Source organism: Pleurodeles waltl, chromosome 5, assembly GCF_031143425.1.
Source record: "Pleurodeles waltl isolate 20211129_DDA chromosome 5, aPleWal1.hap1.20221129, whole genome shotgun sequence".
NCBI lineage: Eukaryota > Metazoa > Chordata > Amphibia > Caudata > Salamandridae > Pleurodeles > Pleurodeles waltl.
This window is the reverse complement of record NC_090444.1, coordinates 234,158,155-234,175,459: the sequence shown is the minus strand read 5'-3', so window position 1 is coordinate 234,175,459 and position 17,305 is coordinate 234,158,155.

The window sequence follows — 17,305 nt, the reverse complement described above, 5'->3', positions numbered from 1 at the left end:
TAAGGCCTCACGCTCCTCTTTGGCGTCCTTCATCTGTTGCTCCCACATCAACTGGAGATGGCGTTGTCCTTCCGCCAGCTGGGCTATGACGTCCGCCATGGTGGGTTTTTCCTCAATTCTGGTATTTTTAGGTGGACAGAAATCCCACTTCTGTCACCACTTTGTACGAGGTTGGCCGATCGAATACACCAGACTGCCTGTCTTTGTTTTAAGTAGGTTGCCTTTATTGGACTTTGTACAGTATAAATAAGGTTGTTGTAGGATGTTTTGTAGGTAGGAGTTGGTGAATATCTTCTTTCTTCTGGCCGCTAATCTCGTCTTCTTCTTTCCTTCTCCTCCAGAGGCCTCGTGGGAAGCGTGTGGGGACAGAAGAAAAATAGGTTCGGTAAGTGTTTGGTTTTCACCCTTCCTTCTATTCCCTCTTTATCTCTTCTCTCCACTCTACTGTCTCAATACGTGTTTTCTCTCTCTTTCTTTTCCTCCACTCCTTGGTTTCGCCTTTTGGGTTCTCTTCGGTTGCTCTGTTTCCCCTGTCTTAACCCTCTTCCCTGGTGCTGGCTGGGTTTTCCCCTTTCCCTCCTCTCTCACTCGTACTGTTCTTATGTTTCTTCTCCTTTTATTTGTCTATTATATAGTTGGTGCACAAGTCTCGCTAATGTCCTTTTTTTTCTTCCTCTTTGGTCTGTTCCTTTTTTTTTCTTCTCTCTTCGTGCTCCTAGGCTAGGCTCCTTTTTACCTCCTTACACCGGGTTCTCATATCTTTTCCCTCTGGTTCCTTACCCCCCCTTTATCCGTGCTCTTAGTGCTGTGCCCGTGGTTTTCCCCTTCTCCTCCCGCCTCCCGCTCCTTTCTCCCTGTCCTGAAATCCCGTACCTGGTTTGGCCACGCTTCTCCTGAAGCGTGGCGGGCTCACTCGTGTGCTCCCCGGGGCCAGCGGTCCTCGTCTCTGCGTTGGGTCCGCAAGGATCTTCATTCCGGCTCCGGTCCGGTCCCTTGAAGAGGAGTCCAGACGTCTTCCGCATCTTCCTCTCCCGTCGTTCTCCGTTGCTCTTCCTTTATTTCTCCCGTCGGCTCCCTCGATCTCCTCCTCCGGATCCTGTCTCTCCCTCCTTGCATGGGTGGAACTACCCCTTTTATGGTGTCATTTTCCCGCGGCCTCGGCAGGGAGCCATGGGAAGGGGTTCTCCCCGGGCTGCTTCCGTGCTGCCAGGGGCAGAGACAGCACAAGTCATAATAGCGTGCGGGTCGGCCTGGTCCGACCCGTCACACTGAGAAACCAGTTATGTCATGCGCCCGGCTGCCCAATCATCCCTGCCATTGGGTAGAGATGAGGCACTGCTAGTTAGCCGGAGCAGAATCCGGATTGGAGCAACAGGTGTCACCTTTAGTGGGTTGGACTCAGTCTCCCACACCACAGGTGATTCTGTCACTCAAAATTCAGTAGTCTCATTAGAATAATGAGAGCCTACGCAACACCCCCACCACTGCCAGCACCGCACCAGCACCGCCTCCAGCACCACTGCCAGCAGCGCCACCAGCACCAATGCCAGCACCACCACGAGCACCACTGCCAGCAACAGCAGCCCCAGTGGGCAGCCTTCTGAGGCTGCAGGGGATGGGTGGGAGTCTCCCCCCACCACTGCCAGCACCGCCACCAGCACCACTGCCAGCAGCAGCAGCCCCAGTGGGCAGCCGTCTGAGTCTGAAGGGGATGGGCTGGAGCGTCCCCCCACCACTGCCAGCCCCGACACCAGCACCGCCACTGCCACCACTGAGCAGCCGTCACCACCCGTGGACAGTGTGTAGTCCTGTGTCCTTGGGCTGTTGTGCGGCCTGGCCCCTGCAAATCCTGTGGGTCTAACACCCAGGTGAGAGACTGTGACCTTGCACTCCCCAAGATTTGCATCACTGGGCACAATGCCCCCTCCAGAATCAGTGGAAAAAGCCATCCACTCACCCCATCCTTCCCAGGATGAAGCTCACTGGGCAAAATAACCCCTCCAGAACCAGTGGAGGTAGACACCCATTAGAGAGACTGTGGCCTTGCACTCCCCAGGACCAAGCAGTGGGCAAACCACCCACTAGAGAGACTGTGGCCTTGCACTTCCCAGGACCAAGCACTGGGCAAACCACCCACATGAGAGACTGTGGCCTTGCACTTCCCAGGACCAAGCAGTGGGCAAACCACCCACTTGAGAGATTGTGGCCTTGCGCTTCCCAGGACAGCGCACAGGGCATGTTGCCCCCTCCAGGACAAGTGGTGTTGTACCATCTTCCGCCTGAGGTGGAGGTGCCTCCTGGGTAGCCTCTGCTGAGGGTGAAGGATGTACTTCCTCAGCTGGCGGTGGGGGCCCCTGACCACTGGTGGTGGTGGAGGTGGTGACACCCTGACAGCCTCCGCTGGAGTCGAGGGCTTCTTCCCCTTCTTGGCAGGATTCGTTGGACCCTTACCCTTCATAGAAGGGGTTGAGAGCTTCTTACCCTTCATGGCAGGATGTGCAGGATCCTTAGCCTTCTGGGCAGGAGTCGAGGGCTTTTTCCCCTTCATGGCAGGAGGTGCGGGCTCCTTCCCCTTCATGGCAGGAGGTGTGGGATCCTTAACCGTCCTGGCTGGTGGAGTGGGATCCTTCCCTGACTTGCCACCACGAATAGATGGTGCCACCACTGTCCGCATGGACTGTTTGGCTGAGGTGCTGGGCTGAGTTGTTTGGACCCTGCTCTTACGGGCAGGACAAGGGGAGGGGGAAGGAAGAGGTCAAGATGGGCAAGGGAAAGCTTCTTAGGGACGGTGGAGTGGGATGAGGGAGGAGAGATGGTAGTGAAGGTTGAGGGAGTGGTTGTAGGAGGTGTATGTCTGCTGGACTTGGGTACAGGTACATGGGGAGTGTGCTGATGTGAGGTGGATGACTGTTGGGTGTGTGACTGATAGCGTTTGTGTCCATTAGGAGAGGAGACAGTCAGGGTGGGAGAGGACACAGGGGACGCATGCATGGATGTTGTGGAGGTGTTTGTTAGTGAGGTGTGTGTGCTGCTTGGTGTGGTGATGCTGGTGGTGGATGTTGATACAGTGCATGCAGGTGTGAGTGTGGGTTGAAGTGTGTTGTCTGTGTTTGACTGTGCCACTCTTGTGTGTTATCTTGTGTGCATGCTCCTCTGTATGTGTACATGGGATGTGCTGGGGTTGAGGAGACTGGGACTGGGAACTGGTAGTTGGAGGGATGATGGTAGTGACAGGGACAATGGCTGCAATCAGAGAGGAGGCGTGAGCCTGAATCGATCTCTTTTGGGCCACCAATCCACCGTGAATGCCCTCCAGGAATGCATTGCATTGCTGCCTCTGGGATGCCATCCCCTGGATGGCATTCATAATGGTAGACTGCCCTACAGAGATGGATCTCAGAAGGTCAATAGCCTCCTCACTCAGGGCTCACTGGGGTAGGGCCTGAGGTGCCTGGGATGAAGGAGATGCCCACCCTCCTGGGTGACCGGGCAACTCGCTTAGGGGCTACTGGGAGGGCAGTGCTGGTACCGGAGGTGGCGGATGTACCTGTAGCTAGGGTGGTCACAGAGGTGTCCACCACCACCAGGGAGCTTCCATCGGAGGAGGTATCCGAGCCTGTGTTGTCACCTCCTACTCCGCCGTGGTGCTCCCCTCATCCTCTGTCCCACTGGTTCCCTCGGTGTCAGTGGACTCCTGGGTCCTGTGGGATGCAGCTCCCTCTGTCGCCGGTGCCCCTGCTCCTCTGCCATATGATGCTAATGCACACATGGACAGGATGACAGAAGAAAAAAGGGGGGAGAGGGAGTAAGGAACACTGAGTCACTTACTGCACCAACACCACAGTTGGCATACACAGCACTGTCACACACAGGGATCAGGCTTGAGCACTATGCATTGCACTGCCAGTGATTTGGCTAGATGCAACCGCAAGATTAGGGCCACACACCACCGACTGCAACCCTCCTGACACCCACAAAGCCCTGACCAACATGGAATGCTAACAAGCTAGGTTACCTGCATTTCCCATACACCCATTACCCTTGAGCTGTATCACGCTGCAATGTCTGGCCTGGCCTTATGGGCACCCACTAAGTCACATCCACCACCCGGATCCCATGCCACTTACCAATTATTGTAGTAATGCCCACTGTACTCACCGCCTTGTGGCTGCTGTGATGCCCTCAAGCGCCCATCCAGCTCTGGGTAGGCCACCGCCAGTACGCGGGCCATCAGGGGGGTCAGGTTCTGATGGGCACCCCTTCCTCGTTGGGAGGCCATCCCTAGCTGGGCCTCCACCATCTTCAGTGCCCAGGGTCTCAGGTCCTCCCACCGTTTCTGACAGTGGGTGCTCTGCCTGCCATAGACCACCAGGGTCCGCACGTCCTTGGCGATGTCACCCCATATACCCTTTTTCTGATGGGCGCTGACCTGCACAGAAATACACATAGGAAAAGGTATCAGTCTGACCATCCTGCCTGTTACACCAATGGCCAACCATAGCCCTCACATCCCCTTATGCACAGACATGGCCCACCAGACATGCAGCACGCTGCCCAGGGCTCTTCCACCAACACCCCCCTACATGAGGCCTTCACACACATCACTCCATGCATTCATGCCCCATGCATCGTGCTCACAGTGTACTCACCTGTTGGTGTGGAGCCCATACAGCATTCGGTACTGGGGTAGGACCCCATCCACCAGTCTCTCCAACTCTGCCGCGGTGAAGGCAGGGGCTCTTTCCCCAGTGAAACTAGCCCTGGTCACTTCCAGACACAGGCCACAGCAGCACATGCAGTGAAGGTCCTCTCCAGGCCAGGTCAGGTAGCAAGTGAGTGAACAGATAGAAAATGGCAGTCCCGTCTGCAGTGGTGCATACCATCACCGCCGTCGTACATCACCATTGGCCACTGGAACCCATAGTGCCCAATGGTAACCAATGAGGAGTTGCATGGCGGTTCTCGAACGCCTCACGCAATGGCGCACAACGTCTGCAGAATTACCTCATTTTCACATGTCCCTCCTAACAGGACAGGTGGATGCCATTTTGCGGGGCGCAGGCCATGGCACCTAATTGTGTCACAGTACACATAAGCACCATTTGGGCCTATCCAACAATATACTATTACAGTCACAACATGCAGTGAAGTGTAGTGTTTGGAACTATGGGATACTGACCAGCTGCTCACCGTTTTGTCCCCTAGATTGCAACCACTGCAGATTAATAGGAGATGGAGACACCCCCGTGTACAGACCCCTGGTGGACTTTGCAACAATGGAGGACAGGCACATAATCCTCCATTATGAAACTATGAATTTCAGAGCAGATGTGCCTTCATTAAACTATGCTGGAGGATGCGTGCAGCTGAGACTGGTACACTAAACAACTTATGTTGGATGGAAATTCAGGAGCAACAGCGTCACAATGATAAAAGCACCTGGGGTCATCACATAAATAACTGCATTACAGCACTAGGTTTGCTAGAAGCCTGGGACCTGAACTCAGACAAAAAGGAGTTTTTTCGGAAGGCAAACGCTGTCACTAAAAATAAATCTTTAAATTCTGACAAACAAAAACTGGCAAGCAGACAGGACGCCTGGACTATAATAACATCATACAAAACTTTACGGGCACAGGAATATCTACCAACAACCTTCAACCAGTCACTGAAACATCGGTTCATGCTTATCCGCTTGGGGTTGATTGAAACAAAGGATATGGTCCCTTCATGGAAACAGCAGGACCCGACACATTCCTGTCGATTGTGTGGGTACAGTCAAGAGTCATTAGAACATATTTTTGTGTGTGCCCGGCTTTGCTAAGCCACAGGACATTTTATCTGAAAAACATTTTTAAGACACTGAATATACACTCATGTAGACTTGCCATTATTAGCAGGCTTAGCGGACTTTCAATCCCGTTTTCTTGTTTAGGGACCAAATTCATGGTACAGGCCCAGAAAGAATTAGTGAATAAAGCTGAAGCCGAGTGTGCAAGGGCCATCATTTTATGATTAGTTTCCAGCCAGGAAACAGCCCTAGGTACTATTTAGGATGCTCGCTCAGCTTCACTCATCTACTATTATAGTGTTCGTAAGGGAGCAAGAAAGTCCTAAGGTTAAGTTTAAGACCAAGTTTTGGAATTAGTGGTGAACATTTTAGATATGCACAACTCCTTACCATGCCATGTTTCAGTTTTAAATAAGCTTTTATGTTTTTATGGGTCTCTATTAATATAATGAGAAGACAAAGTTTTACGTCATTATGTATTTGGAATTGCGATGGTTTTAATTAACCGTGTCAATAAACTTAAACTTTCATGCTTCAAGGCACATAGGGGGTTATTACAACTTTGGAGGAGGTGTTAATCCGTCCCAAAAGTGACAGTAAAGTGACGGATATACCACCAGCCGTATTACGAGTTCCATAGGATATAATGGACTCGTAATACGGCTGGTGGTATATCTGTCACTTTACCGTCACTTTTGGGACGGATTAACACCTCCTCCAAAGTTGTAATAACCACCATAATCCTCACCTATAGACCGGACATCGCCACAATCACAGAGCTGTGTGCCCAATTGGAGCCTGATCTGATATCTGATATCCGTCACCCCACCGGGATCCCCCTCGTGTGCAAGTCCTATATGTGCTCCATTTCCTGGCAACTAGTTCTTTCCAAGTGACAGTGGGCTTGGCAGCAGGAATGTCACAGCTAATGTTCTCAATCGTACTGGCAGGAGTTTTGTCTGCCCTGGTGAAACACATGTGCAGCTACATAGCTTTCCCCCAGGTGGAAGATCTGGCCACTGTGAAGGCCGGATTCTATGCAATGTCACATGTACCCAATATTGTTGGGGCCATTGATGGGACACATATTGCGTTAGTCCCCCCTCCCCGCCAGAAAGAACCGGTGTTCAGGAATCGGAAGTGTTTCCACTCACCAGATGTGCAAATTGTGTGCTGGCGTACCAGTACATCTCCCACGTCAATGCTAAGTATCCTGGGTCGGTGCATGATGCCTTTGTTATGAGGAATAGCTGCATCCCAAATGTGATGGCCCAACTACAGAGTCACAGGGTGTGGCTAATAGGTGAGCCAGAGTCCCCACCCACTGTATGTGAGTGTATGCCTTCAGGTGTCATCCCCAAATCATTGTGTGAGGCTAAATGTTGTACCTCAATACTTGCAGGTGACTCTGGCTACCCATACCTATTGTGGCTGCTGACACCTGTGAGGAATGCCAGGACAGAGGCTGAGGAATATTATAATGAGGCACAGGGGTGAACCAGAAGGGCCATCGAGAAGACCTTTGGGCTCCTGAAGGCCAGGTTCAGGTGCCTCCATCTGACAGGTGCGACTCACCAGAGAAGGTCTGCCAGATAGTAGTAGCATGATGCATTTTGCACAACCTGGCCCCCGGACAGCATGTACCCTTTCTGCAGGACGAGGAGACTTGAGATGCCCCTGTGGCAGCAGTGGACCCTGAGGACAGTGGAAGTGAGGAGGCAGAGGATGAGGATGAGGACAACAGAACATCAGTTATTCATCAATCCTTCCAATGACATACAGGTGAGACAGTGCAACTGACCATTCCCCTGATTATTGATGTTTCCTGTGTGCTTGTTGCATCTTGGCACTAACTTCCATTACATCTCAACTTACTGTCACCTATGGCTTGTCATTTTACAGATGTTAGTGAGATAAGAAATGTGTACTGATGTGATGACTACAGACAGCTACAGGTCATTATTTCTATGCTCTCACAGTGTTCAGATCATTTGCACTAGATGTGACTGTTTCCATAAATGTACATTTTCAACACATAAAATACTAGTAGTTTGTGTTCGAGGATTTTTATTGTAGTGCTATGAAATTGAGGGAACAGCGCAATAGAATGGGGTGATGATGGAGGAATGTCTGGGGTACTGTTCCAGTCTGGTTGTAGCACAGGCCAGTGTCCAAGGGACCATAGGAAGGGGAGCAAAGGAAGTTCAAAGTGGACAAGGTGACAGTCTGGGACACAAGGGGGACAATCAATAGAGTCTCATTTCCTGGCTGTAGTCTTGGCGAGTGTCTCTTGCTTCTGTCTGGGTCACAGGGAATGTTTGCGGGGTGGCTCACCTTCTGCAGGGGAAGGGGTGCTGGTGACCTGTGGGTCCTGTGGCGGGGCCTCCTACCCACTAGCTGCAACTCTGATGGCCTGCATACTAGCGGTGGTCTATCCAGAGCTGGATGGGCGCTTGGGGGCATCACAGCATCCACAAGGCTGGCTTGGTATGTTGCTTGTAACTGTCCTGTTAACAGTGGGGCAATGTACTGACCCCATTTTTCTTCTGGCCAACTACCTGAGCTGGCTACCCTCTCGAAATTAAGGAAAAAGGAGTCCGGGTCTTCTTGGTCCTGATATGTTTGTAGAACACTACTTGGTACATTGGGGTGTACTTTCATGTGAGCAATGGTGTCCGTTAGTTTACTCAGTGCAGTCTCATGGACGAGTTGGTTGTTCGCCATGATTGTGGCCTAACTTTTAAGGGCGGTTTGTAAGGCCTCACGCTCCTCTTTGGCGTCCTTCATCTGTTGCTCCCACATCAACTGGAGATGGCGTTGTCCTTCCGCCAGCTGGGCTATGACGTCCGCCATGGTGGGTTTTTCCTCAATTCTGGAATTTTTAGGTGGACAGAAATCCCACTTCTGTCACCACTTTGTACGAGGTTGGCCGATCGAATACACCAGACTGCCTGTCTTTGTTTTAAGTAGGTTGCCTTTATTGGACTTTGTACAGTATAAATAAGGTTGTTGTAGGATGTTTTGTAGGTAGGAGTTGGTGAATATCTTCTTTCTTCTGGTCGCTAATCTCGTCTTCTTCTTTCCTTCTCCTCCAGAGGCCTCGTGGGAAGCGTATGGGGACAGAAGAAGAATAGGTTCGGTAAGTGTTTGGTTTTCACCCTTCCTTCTATTCCCTCTCTATCTCTTCTCTCCACTCTACTGTCTCAATACGTGTTTTCTCTCTCTTTCTTTTCCTCCACTCCTTGCTTTCGCCTTTTGGGTTCTCTTCGGTTGCTCTGTTTCCCCTGTCTTAACCCTCTTCCCTGGTGCTGGCTGGGTTTTCCCCTTTCCCTCCTCTCTCACTCGTACTGTTCTTATGTTTCTTCTCCTTTTATTTGTCTATTATATAGTTGGTGCACAAGTCTCGCTAATGTCCTTTTTTTTCTTCCTCTTTGGTCTGTTCCTTTTTTTTTCTTCTCTCTTCGTGCTCCTAGACTAGGCTCCTTTTTACCTCCTTACACCGGGTTCTCATATCTTTTCCCTCTGGTTCCTTACCCCCCCTTTATCCGTGCTCTTAGTGCTGTGCCCGTGGTTTTCCCCTTCTCCTCCCGCCTCCCGCCTCCCGCTCCTTTCTCCCTGTCCTGAAATCCCGTACCTGGTTTGGCCACGCTTCTCCTGAAGCGTGGCGGGCTCACTCGTGTGCTCCCCGGGGCCAGCGGTCCTCGTCTCTGCGTTGGGTCCGCAAAGATCTTCATTCCGGCTCTGGTCCGCTCCCTTGAAGAGGAGTCCAGGCGTCTTCCGCATCTTCCTCTCCCGTCGTTCTCCGTTGCTCTTCCTTTATTTCTCCTGTCGGCTCCCTCGATCTCCTCCTCCGGATCCTGTCTCTCCCTCCTTGCATGGGTGGAACCACCCCTTTTATGGTGTCATTTTCCCGCGGCCTCGGCAGGGAGCCAATGGGAAGGGGTTCTCCCCGGGCTGCTTCCGTGCTGCCAGGGGCAGAGACAGCACAAGTCATAATAGCGTGCGGGTCGGCCTGGTCCGACCCGTCACACTGAGAAACCAGTTATGTCATGCGCCCGGCTGCCCAATCATCCCTGCCATTGGGTAGAGATGAGGCACTGCTAGTTAGCCGGAGCAGAATCCGGATTGGAGCAACAGGTGTCACCTTTAGTGGGTTGGACTCAGTCTCCCACACCCCAGGTGATTCTGTCACTCAAAATTCAGTAGTCTCATTAGAATAATGAGAGCCTACGCAACACCCCCACCACTGCCAGCACCGCACCAGCACCGCCTCCAGCACCACTGCCAGCAGCGCCACCAGCACCAATGCCAGCACCACCACGAGCACCACTGCCAGCAACAGCAGCCCCAGTGGGCAGCCTTCCGAGGCTGCAGGGGATGGGTGGGAGTCTCCCCCCACCACTGCCAGCACTGCCACCAGCACCACTGCCAGCAGCAGCAGCCCCAGTGGGCAGCCGTCTGAGGCTGAAGGGGATGGGCTGGAGCGTCCCCCCACCACTGCCAGCCCCGACACCAGCACCGCCACTGCCACCACTGAGCAGCCGTCACCACCCGTGGACAGTGTGTAGTCCTGTGTCCATGGGCTGTTGTGCGGCCTGGCCCCTGCAAATCCTGTGGGTCTAACACCCAGGTGAGAGACTGTGACCTTGCACTCCCCAAGATTTGCATCACTGGGCACAATGCCCCCTCCAGAATCAGTGGAAAAAGCCATCCACTCACCCCATCCTTCCCAGGATGAAGCTCACTGGGCACAATAACCCCTCCAGAACCAGTGGAGGTAGACACCCATTAGAGAGACTGTGGCCTTGCACTCCCCAGGACCAAGCAGTGGGCAAACCACCCACTAGAGAGACTGTGGCCTTGCACTTCCCAGGACCAAGCACTGGGCAAACCACCCACATGAGAGACTGTGGCCTTGCACTTCCCAGGACCAAGCAGTGGGCAAACCACCCACTTGAGAGATTGTGGCCTTGCGCTTCCCAGGACAGCGCACAGGGCATGTTGCCCCCTCCAGGACAAGTGGTGTTGTACCATCTTCCGCCTGAGGTGGGGGTGCCTCCTGGGAAGCCTCTGCTGAGGGTGAAGGATGTACTTCCTCAGCTGGCGGTGGGGGCCCCTGACCACTGGTGGTGGTGGAGGTGGTGACACCCTGACAGCCTCCGCTGGAGTCGAGGGCTTCTTCCCCTTCTTGGCAGCATTTGTTGGACCCTTACCCTTCATAGAAGGGGTTGAGAGCTTCTTACCCTTCATGGCAGGATGTGCAGAATCCTTAGCCTTCTGGGCAGGAGTCGAGGGCTTTTTCCCCTTCATGGCAGGAGGTGCGGGCTCCTTCCCCTTCATGGCAGGAGGTGTGGGATCCTTAACCGTCCTGGCTGGTGGAGTGGGATCCTTCCCTGACTTGCCACCACGAATAGGTGGTGCCACCACTGTCCGCATGGACTGTTTGGCTGAGGTGCTGGGCTGAGTTGTTTGGACCCTGCTCTGACGGGCAGGACAGGGGGAGGGGGAAGGAAGAGGTCAAGATGGGCAAGGGAAAGCTTCTTAGGGACGGTGGAGTGGGATGAGGGAGGAGAGATGGTAGTGAAGGTTGAGGGAGTGGTTGTAGGAGGTGTATGTCTGCTGGACTTGGGTACAGGTACATGGGGAGTGTGCTGATGTGAGGTGGATGACTGTTGGGTGTGTGACTGATAGCGTTTGTGTCCATTAGGAGAGGAGACAGTCAGGGTGGGAGAGGACACAGGGGACGCATGCATGGATGTTGTGGAGGTGTTTGTTAGTGAGGTGTGTGTGCTGCTTGGTGTGGTGATGCTGGTGGTGGATGTTGATACAGTGCATGCAGGTGTGAGTGTGGGTTGAAGTGTGTTGTCTGTGTTTGACTGTGCCACTCTTGTGTGTTATCTTGTGTGCATGCTCCTCTGTATGTGTACATGGGATGTGCTGGGGTTGAGGAGACTGGGACTGGGAACTGGTAGTTGGAGGGATGATGGTAGTGACAGGGACAATGGCTGCAATCAAAGAGGAGGCGTGAGCCTGAATCGATCTCTTTTGGGCCACCAATCCACCGTGAATGCCCTCCAGGAATGCATTGCATTGCTGCATCTGGGATGCCAGCCCCTGGATGGCATTCATAATGGTAGGCTGCCCTACAGAGATGGATCTCAGGAGGTCAATAGCCTCCTCACTCAGGGCTCACTGGGGTAGGGCCTGAGGTGCCTGGGATGAAGGAGATGCCCACCCTCCTGGGTGACCGGGCAACTCGCTTAGGGGCTACTGGGAGGGCAGTGCTGGTACCGGAGGTGGCGGATGTACCTGTAGCTGGGGTGGTCACAGAGGTGTCGACCACCACCAGGGAGCTTCCATCGGAGGAGGTATCCGAGCCTGTGTTGTCACCTCCTACTCTGCCGTGGTGCTCCCCTCATCCTCTGTCCCACTGGTTCCCTCGGTGTCAGTGGACTCCTGGGTCCTGTGGGATGCAGCTCCCTCTGTCGCCGGTGCCCCTGCTCCTCTGCCATATGATGCTAATGCACACATGGACAGGATGACAGAAGAAAAAAGGGGGGAGAGGGAGTAAGGAACACTGAGTCACTTACTGCACCAACACCACAGTTGGCATACACAGCACTGTAACACACAGGGATCAGGCTTGAGCACTATGCATTGCACTGCCAGTGATTTGGCTAGATGCAACCGCAAGATTAGGGCCACACACCACCGACTGCAACCCTCCTGACACCCACAAAGCCCTGACCAACATGGAATGCTAACAAGCTAGGTTACCTGCATTTCCCATACACCCATTACCCTTGAGCTGTATCACGCTGCAATGTCTGGCCTGGCCTTATGGGCACCCACTAGGTCACATCCACCACCCGGATCCCATGCCACTTACCAATTATTGTAGTAATGCCCACTGTACTCACTGCCTTGTGGCTGCTGTGATGCCCTCAAGCGCCCATCCAGCTCTGGGTAGGCCACCGCCAGTACGCGGGCCATCAGGGGGGTCAGGTTCTGATGGGCACCCCTTCCTCGTTGGGAGGCCATCCCTAGCTGGGCCTCCACCATCTTCAGTGCCCAGGGTCTCAGGTCCTCCCACCGTTTCTGACAGTGGGTGCTCTGCCTGCCATAGACCACCAGGGTCCGCACGTCCTTGGCGATGTCACCCCATATACCCTTTTTCTGATGGGCGCTGACCTGCACAGAAATACACATAGGAAAAGGTATCAGTCTGACCATCCTGCCTGTTACACCAATGGCCAACCATAGCCCTCACATCCCCTTATGCACAGACATGGCCCACCAGACATGCAGCACGCTGCCCAGGGCTCTTCCACCAACACCCCCCTACATGAGGCCTTCACACACATCACTCCATGCATTCATGCCCCATGCATCGTGCTCACAGTGTACTCACCTGTTGGTGTGGAGGCCCATACAGCATTCGGTACTGGGGTAGGACCCCATCCACCAGTCTCTCCAACTCTGCCGCGGTGAAGGCAGGGGCTCTTTCCCCAGTGAAACTAGCCCTGGTCACTTCCAGACACAGGCCACAGCAGCACATGCAGTGAAGGTCCTCTCCTGGTCAGGTCAGGTAGCAAGTGAGTGAACAGATAGAAAATGGCAGTCCCGTCTGCAGTGGTGCATACCATCACCGCCGTCGTACATCACCATTGGCCACTGGAACCCATAGTGCCCAATGGTAACCAATGAGGAGTTGCATGGCGGTTCTCGAACGCCTCACGCAATGGCGCACAACGTCTGCAGAATTACCTCATTTTCACATGTCCCTCCTAACAGGACAGGTGGATGCCATTTTGCGGGGCGCAGGCCATGGCACCTAATTGTGTCACAGTACACATAAGCACCATTTGGGCCTATCCAACAATATACTATTACAGTCACAACATGCAGTGAAGTGTAGTGTTTGGAACTATGGGATACTGACCAGCTGCTCACCGTTTTGTCCCCTAGATTGCAACCACTGCAGATTAATAGGAGATGGAGACACCCCCGTGTACAGACCCCTGGTGGACTTTGCAACAATGGAGGACAGGCACATAATCCTCCATTATGAAACTATGAATTTCAGAGCAGATGTGCCTTCATTAAACTATGCTGGAGGATGCGTGCAGCTGAGACTGGTACACTAAACAACTTATGTTGGATGGAAATTCAGGAGCAACAGCGTCACAATGATAAAAGCACCTGGGGTCATCACATAAATAACTGCATTACAGCACTAGGTTTGCTAGAAGCCTGGGACCTGAACTCAGACAAAAAGGAGTTTTTTCGGAAGGCAAACGCTGTCACTAAAAATAAATCTTTAAATTCTGACAAACAAAAACTGGCAAGCAGACAGGACACCTGGACTATAATAACATCATACAAAACTTTACGGGCACAGGAATATCTAGCAACAACCTTCAACCAGTCACTGAAACATCGGTTCATGCTTATCCGCTTGGGGTTGATTGAAACAAAGGATATGGTCCCTTCATGGAAACAGCAGGACCCGACACATTCCTGTCGATTGTGTGGGTACAGTCAAGAGTCATTAGAACATATTTTTGTGTGTGCCCGGCTTTGCTAAGCCACAGGACATTTTATCTGAAAAACATTTTTAAGACACTGAATATACACTCATGTAGACTTGCCATTATTAGCAGGCTTAGCGGACTTTCAATCCCGTTTTCTTGTTTAGGGACCAAATTCATGGTACAGGCCCAGAAAGAATTAGTGAATAAAGCTGAAGCTGAGTGTGCAAGGGCCATCATTTTATGATTAGTTTCCAGCCAGGAAACAGCCCTAGGTACTATTTAGGATGCTCGCTCAGCTTCACTCATCTACTATTATAGTGTTCGTAAGGGAGCAAGAAAGTCCTAAGGTTAAGTTTAAGACCAAGTTTTGGAATTAGTGGTGAACATTTTAGATATGCACAACTCCTTACCATGCCATGTTTCAGTTTTAAATAAGCTTTTATGTTTTTATGGGTCTCTATTAATATAATGAGAAGACAAAGTTTTACGTCATTATGTATTTGGAATTGCGATGGTTTTAATTAACCGTGTCAATAAACTTAAACTTTCATGCTTCAAGGCACATAGGGGGTTATTACAACTTTGGAGGAGGTGTTAATCCGTCCCAAAAGTGACAGTAAAGTGACGGATATACCACCAGCCGTATTACGAGTTCCATAGGATATAATGGACTCGTAATACGGCTGGTGGTATATCTGTCACTTTACCGTCCCTTTTGGGACGGATTAACACCTCCTCCAAAGTTGTAATAACCACCATAATCCTCACCTATAGACCGGACATCGCCACAATCACAGAGCTGTGTGCCCAATTGGAGCCTGATCTGATATCTGATATTCGTCACCCCACCGGGATCCCCCTCGTGTGCAAGTCCTATATGTGCTCCATTTCCTGGCAACTAGTTCTTTCCAAGTGACAGTGGGCTTGGCAGCAGGAATGTCACAGCTAATGTTCTCAATCGTACTGGCAGGAGTTTTGTCTGCCCTGGTGAAACACATGTGCAGCTACATAGCTTTCCCCCAGGTGGAAGATCTGGCCACTGTGAAGGCCGGATTCTATGCAATGTCACATGTACCCAATATTGTTGGGGCCATTGATGGGACACATATTGCGTTAGTCCCCCCTCCCGGCCAGAAAGAACCGGTGTTCAGGAATCGGAAGTGTTTCCACTCACCAGATGTGCAAATTGTGTGCTGGCGTACCAGTACATCTCCCACGTCAATGCTAAGTATCCTGGGTCGGTGCATGATGCCTTTGTTATGAGGAATAGCTGCATCCCAAATGTGATGGCCCAACTACAGAGTCACAGGGTGTGGCTAATAGGTGAGCCAGAGTCCCCACCCACTGTATGTGAGTGTATGCCTTCAGGTGTCATCCCCAAATCATTGTGTGAGGCTAAATGTTGTACCTCAATACTTGCAGGTGACTCTGGCTACCCATACCTATTGTGGCTGCTGACACCTGTGAGGAATGCCAGGACAGAGGCTGAGGAATATTATAATGAGGCACAGGGGTGAACCAGAAGGGCCATCGAGAAGACCTTTGGGCTCCTGAAGGCCAGGTTCAGGTGCCTCCATCTGACAGGTGCGACTCACCAGAGAAGGTCTGCCAGATAGTAGTAGCATGATGCATTTTGCACAACCTGGCCCCCGGACAGCATGTACCCTTTCTGCAGGACGAGGAGACTTGAGATGCCCCTGTGGCAGCAGTGGACCCTGAGGACAGTGGAAGTGAGGAGGCAGAGGATGAGGATGAGGACAACAGAACATCAGTTATTCATCAATCCTTCCAATGACATACAGGTGAGACAGTGCAACTGACCATTCCCCTGATTATTGATGTTTCCTGTGTGCTTGTTGCATCTTGGCACTAACTTCCATTACATCTCAACTTACTGTCACCTATGGCTTGTCATTTTACAGATGTTAGTGAGATAAGAAATGTGTACTGATGTGATGACTACAGACAGCTACAGGTCATTATTTCTATGCTCTCACAGTGTTCAGATCATTTGCACTAGATGTGACTGTTTCCATAAATGTACATTTTCAACACATAAAATACTAGTAGTTTGTGTTCGAGGATTTTTATTGTAGTGCTATGAAATTGAGGGAACAGCGCAATAGAATGGGGTGATGATGGAGGAATGTCTGGGGTACTGTTCCAGTCTGGTTGTAGCACAGGCCAGTGTCCAAGGGACCATAGGAAGGGGAGCAAAGGAAGTTCAAAGTGGACAAGGTGACAGTCTGGGACACAAGGGGGACAATCAAGAGAGTCTCATTTCCTGGCTGTAGTCTTGGCGAGTGTCTCTTGCTTCTGTCTGGGTCACAGGGAATGTTTGCGGGGTGGCTCACCTTCTGCAGGGGAAGGGGTGCTGGTGACCTGTGGGTCCTGTGGCGGGGCCTCCTACCCACTAGCTGCAACTCTGATGGCCTGCATACTAGCGGTGGTCTATCCAGAGCTGGATGGGCGCTTGGGGGCATCACAGCATCCACAAGGCTGGCTTGGTATGTTGCTTGTAACTGTCCTGTTAACAGTGGGGCAATGTACTGACCCCATTTTTCTTCTGGCCAACTACCTGAGCTGGCTACCCTCTCGAAATTAAGGAAAAAGGAGTCCGGGTCTTCTTGGTCCTGATATGTTTGTAGAACACTACTTGGTACATTGGGGTGTACTTTCATGTGAGCAATGGTGTCCGTTAGTTTACTCAGTGCAGTCTCATGGACGAGTTGGTTGTTCGCCATGATTGTGGCCTAACTTTTAAGGGCGGTTTGTAAGGCCTCACGCTCCTCTTTGGCGTCCTTCATCTGTTGCTCCCACATCAACTGGAGATGGCGTTGTCCTTCCGCCAGCTGGGCTATGACGTCCGCCATGGTGGGTTTTTCCTCAATTCTGGAATTTTTAGGTGGACAGAAATCCCACTTCTGTCACCACTTTGTACGAGGTTGGCCGATCGAATACACCAGACTGCCTGTCTTTG